The sequence below is a fragment of the Papaver somniferum genome, chromosome 4, assembly GCF_003573695.1.
Source record: "Papaver somniferum cultivar HN1 chromosome 4, ASM357369v1, whole genome shotgun sequence".
Classification (NCBI taxonomy): Eukaryota; Viridiplantae; Streptophyta; class Magnoliopsida; order Ranunculales; family Papaveraceae; genus Papaver; species Papaver somniferum.
Window position 1 is genome coordinate 141,439,153 of NC_039361.1, and position 6,101 is coordinate 141,445,253.

Here is a 6,101-nt window from a genome sequence, read left to right on the forward strand (position 1 = left end):
CATCAACAAAAGCTTTGGGTCTGGCTGATCTATTTCATATATTGTTTCAGTATCCACAACTTCTTTAATCATAATGTTCTTCTTAAAACTTCTTTGTCCTTCAGCCTCATGCAATTTCTTTGGTTTGAGATGAGGATAAAGAGTCCAACAAGTGTCTTTTATGTGACCTTTCTCCCTGCAATGCTCACACACCTTTTCTTCATGTTCAGCTAATAAAGACTTGTTCTTATTCGTCTCAACCCTTCTTTGAGTCATATCTTCCCCTCTCATAACAAGTCTGTTAGAGCATTGCTTGGTTGAACCCACCAAGCGTTGGTACGTCAATTTTAGTTGTCATATTTTAGTGAATCAAAACTCATGTTAAGAGTCGCTTGATTATGTACTAGAGTTAAACTTCGTATAGGTTAGCTTGAAAGTATTAGGATATGAGACATTACAAGTATTGCGAAGTCTTGAAGATGTGAAGAAGCAAGGAGTTACAACGACAACAATGATCCTTCCACTTGAGGTTAGTGATATTTGACTTGAACTGTTTCATTCCCTAACGTATCTTTCAAGTCGTGCATATTGAAAACATAACTGTGAAGCATATATGAACTCTAAATATACATAGTATTAAGGAATACAATACGAGATTTATTGCTTGACCATTAAACTTTGTAGATAAGACATCGCCATAATCATTTGAATGCAATTGTGATTATGTATGGGTATGAGGTAAGGATTTCATCCTAGGGAACAATGTTAACATGTGTTCTAAGGAAGTAAGTTCATAAACTTGTTTGTGAACCGAAAAGGAAATTTCCAGGAGTTATTGGTTTTGTTATTCGTTGCATATCTTATAAACAACCAATATGTGTGATAGAATATAACCGCTCACAACTTGTTGTGTTCTTGGTAGAACAATTCACAAAGTCCTGACTTATGTATTGGTATAACTTTTATTAGTAGAACCAATCTTAAGTAATCACATGTGGTATGATCGGATTACGTCTGACCTTGGGGAAAGGAACCGATCCTAGTAAGGGAAAGGGAACCGATCCTTGTAAGGGGTGCAGTACATCAAGGGGAATTGATCCTTATACGAGGGTGCAACAAGGTTTATAGCAGAAAGGGGAAACGATCCCATGGACATGTGCAACACATATAAGTTAGATACCATATATGTGGGGAACCAATCCTAGTACCTAGTCAACCGAATCTTTGGGAAGCTAGTGTGACTATGCGTAGTACTCACATGGAGGTAGAACCGAAACTTGTTTTGGTAGAACCGTTAAACCCATGATTGTGATTGAATTATTGGTTTGATCAATCACATAGTTCTTGAAAGATAGATGAACCAATTCTAAACTTGTTTGTAAGTGTGGCAAATCGGTTTCAAGGTTGTAAGTGTGAAAGAGAACTTACAAAGTAAAGATGTCGACAAACTTTGAACACGTGTTGTGAATGTTTGTTTTTATAATTGTTCAAAGATATTCCTTAACGGATAAGGGAAGAGAATCCCAGGATCGAAACATAAATAAGTTAAAAATCTTTTAATTAAGGTTATTAATTTCATTTTGTAGGGAAATTACAGAATTAGTAATGTGCATTTACTAATTAGATTTTCCGAAAGATTTCAGTCGTTATTTTTGGACAGAGTATTTTCAGGAATTATGGAAACCGAATTTGTTCTTTAATGAATATCTTGAGAATATTTTCGGTTTTGGAAATTCCTTGGTGTCCAAACTTCCTTGTCTATAAATACACGAAGTTTTCCTTTCTAGCAAACTAATCCTTCGTAACAACATATTTACTCTTTTGTTGTTGTTACTGGTGTAGCCGCCTATCGGAGAGGAGAGTAATCTAATTAGGTGAAATCTCTTACGGCCGCTCAGTTTAAAGTATTCTTTGGGATTGAGAAGCTCTAGCGCGACCCGTTGGTGGGAAACTAGATAATTGCGGTTTATCTTTGTTTTCGATTGATTTGATTGACTAACGATAGTTGAAATCTGATTACACCTAGTTTGTTTATTCTTGAGAATCTTCTCTTATGATATAAGATTCACTCAAACTAGTTCAGAGTTTCTACATGGATCTTTAGACTGTTATTAGTTCTAAAGACGATCTTGTGATAATCCATTGTTAACAGACTCCGTTATGTGCGTGATGGATCACAAGATATTCAAGTGATTGTGTGCAGGTTTTTATTGAAGATTTAAGAAGATTTGAAGACAAAGAAGATATTGAATATATGACTTGGGTTTTACAATGTTTGGTGTGCACAATACTTGTTTCGGTAAAAAAATGATCCAATTAATAATCGGTTTATCCTTGTGGTAGATTGGATTGATTAATTGAGTAGATCGGCATCAACAGGGTTCTTCGGATTAAAGGTGTTGTTGGCGTAATCTTAATCGATTACCTTGGGGTGATTGAACATAAGATAGATCTAGACCTGACGAAGGAGTTTATGTTAAGATAAATGGAAGAACCTTTGTCCGACTCGTATCACTTGGTTGAATAGAGTTGATACCAAACAGATTTCTTGTTCCTTTGCTGTTTGGAATACGAACAAAGGGATTAATCCAAGTACGTGACTTATTTTTAAGTTGGAGGCGTGGGAATACAGACGGAACTAGGTGAACTATAGGGTTAGTTACTTGGTCTCAACTATACGAAGTTAGTGTAATTTTGTGTAGCGGCTTCATCCTGAGAGTATTCAATTCTGGACTAGGTCCCGAGGGTTTTCTGCATTTGCAGTTTTCCTCGTCAACAGAATATTGTTGTGTCATTTACTTTTATTTTCCGCATTATAACTGTTTTATTATAATTAAAGTAAATTACACAAACGTTAATTCCGATTTACTTGATAAGCAATCCTATTGTGTTTGGTTAAGTCTGAACCTTTGTATCAAGTAAACATATTTTGTTGTTGTATTGTCTGGATCTCGTATCCATAGAAGATCACACGGAGTGTGAACCGATTAGTTGTATTGTCTCGACTCAGTCCATAGACAATCATTTTCGGAGAAAGGACTTATAGGTAGGAAAAGTTTTAGCTTGAGGTATATTTGGGTACCCTCGCATTTTCAATTGGTATCAGAGCAGGCAAACACGAAAAGATCTAACAATCTGCGTTTGGTGCGATCCAACATATAAGAATTGAATCTATGTCCGATTCAGTTAACAATATGCAAGAGTTTGTATGCTCAAAAGTTGAAGATGTTAATACTTCGTTGTCTCATGATCCAGGAGTAACGAAAACATCTATGTCTTTTTCTGAGGAAAAAGAAGATGCTGATAAAGAGTTGGTAAAACTCCTAAAGCCTATACAATCTCTGTCTTCTAAAGTATTTATTTTAAAGACATAGTCGAATCTTCTTAAGCAGGAGATCAGAGAAAAAGACATTCAACTGAATTGTCTAACCAAAGAGAAAATGGATCTCGCTGTCAAACCAGAAGCTCTTGGTAAATCTCTTATAGATAAAGATACACGTCCTATGATTCTGACTAATGATGTTGTTGTGATTTCTTCTGATGAGGAAACTAAAATTCCTTGCTCGACTTTTACAGATTGTGACAAAACCAGGTTAATCACATCTGAAACAGATCAAGATGATGGTAGTTTGCCTAACTACATCAAGTTAGAAGAGGATGAGAAACCAACTTCTAGATCTACTGATGATCAAACGAAATCTTGTCCAAAGAAAACTTTGAACCGATTCCGTGATGATTATAAGGAATACAATTTTCAGTCACTTGACAGGAAACTTATACTTCTTCAACGTACGGTGGTAAAATTTTTGAAAGAAGTTTCTTGTCTTAAAAAACGGAAAGATTATTCCTCAGTAGAAAGACAAATTATACTATATCCCAATAAGATCAACTCAAAGGATTCAGAGGAAAGAGTTGATAATCGCTTCTGGAAAAAGGTTCCTCCGCACCCATATCGAAATGGTTCTGGTTTTGGTGAGGAACGAGTTCAGAAGGAAGGGAAAGAGCGAATCTTTGCAAAAAGAAACAATCAGGAATTTCTGATAGTTGTTTCAGATGATCACACTGATGTGAATAATAAGGAAGTCCTTAGAATAAAAAAATCTTATGAAAATCTCACTGAAAGAATTAAGAGAGATCTAGATATCTCTGATAATCACATTAGTACAATTTCTCCACATGATGATATCTCTAGAGTTAGAAAAGATCATCGTCTTAGGAGAAAATATTTTGGGCAGAAATTCCCTAAAAGAAACATGAACTTTGTCTCTGATATTCACTATACGCTGGAGAAACCTTACTCCGATGCAACTTAGTTGTATCATATGTTGTGCTTTGTTATCTTTTCGTGCTCATATCTTTGATGGGAAAGGCACAATAAAACAGGAGCACATGTACCTTGTGTAGTAGTTTATCAGAAAAACTGTGTGATAATATATGGGTTGCTGCGAATCCATGGCAGTCTGAAAAATGTTCATGTTTAAACATGTTTCTCCAAATTGGAGTTATTTGGAATTTTCGGATGTTTTTAATAAACCTTCCAACTTAAGTTTCTCGGATTAAGTTCTAGCCCTAGTAGGTAGGCTTTATCAAAGGATCATGAGGGGTTCTAATAGAAACAGTATGTGGAAAAGTCACAATATGTTGAATCGGTTTTGGTTTAGCATAAAAGCATATGTGTTTCGACGGTTTTCAACTTTTGCTTGCAATTTTTAAAACCGGTTTTAAACCTTTCTCTGGTAAAGGTTGAGGTGTGTTGTTATTCTTTTGTTTATGCATAAGAATGACAACGTGGTGATATTTCGATATCAATTCTCCCTGGACGAAGATGCTATCATATTGGAGAAGCGGATGCGAAATTTGAGGTAACAATCTTGTTAGTTAATTGTTTTTCTGTTTAAGAAAAACCTAAGTTTATATTATATATATTTGTTGCTTTTGCTTAACAAAATTTAGGTTCAATTGATATTTATTCCATGATGTGTGTGTGGACGTGTGTTTCAATTGGTTCCTGTTAAGAAAAACTATTGTTATCTTTCTTTATTGTGTGGTATCAATCGCTTGGGCTTACAAAATTTTGGTACAATTGATGTGTGTGTGATTCAATTGGTTCCGGTTAAGAAAAACTATTGTTATCTTGCTTTTGTACGGTATCAATTGTTTAGGCTTACAAAATTACGGTGCAATTGCGGTGCTTTTAATGCCTATGTTGTTTCAATTGCTTCCGGTTGAGGTGAATAATTATGCAAGTTGATTTATTTTGGTTTATATGAATTATTTATGGCTTAACGAAATAATTTGTGTACGGGATGAGTTGTTTAGTCCAATTCGATTCCAGATAAGAAACTAAGTTAATTCTGATCTTAGTTTATCTTACCAAAGTGAGGTTTCGATTATTCAAGTCTAATCGATTGCCTAAACAAGGAAATGCTAGTTAACTAACCTAGTGTTTGGCTTGCTTAAAATTGAAAGGTATAAGTTTATGGATAATTAGAACCTGATGAGAAAAATGGAGTTTATCTTTATTTTGGTCTTATCAAATTAAGCGGTTGTTTTTGAACAATCGGTTTAGCAAAGGGACTAATGTGATTAGTTGTTTTTGGTTTGCTAAACTAAATGGGAAAAATTGTTTCGGACAATTGTTTCCTTGGTAACATATCAAAATAAGACTACTTGTAGTTTCGGTTTTGATATTGGTTATCAGAACATGATGTGTGGAACCCTCGTGCCTAACTCTACAGGTTTAAAAGTCTATTCTGAGATTTGTAAGATTCTTTTCGTGTTGTCCTTTATTTTTTCGTTTCTTTGTCATTTTTTTGACAAAAAGGGGGAGAAATATATGGAGTAAACAGGTAGTGCTGGTATTGATTTTATATTGATTGGCATCGCTAAGGAAAAGAACATTGGTACTTGAATGTTTTATCTAACGAAAGAGTGAAAGCACAGACTAAGGGGGAGTAACATGTCATATAGATTGGTATAACAAAGACGTACGGATTGAATATCTACCTATCTTCCTTATAGGGAGTATTTTTTTGTTATTATAATGTCAACAGCGGAATTTTCAAGGATTGAATGTAAGCAGTTTTACTGTGCTGTTGAATAGGGAATCAAGCGGAGTGTAA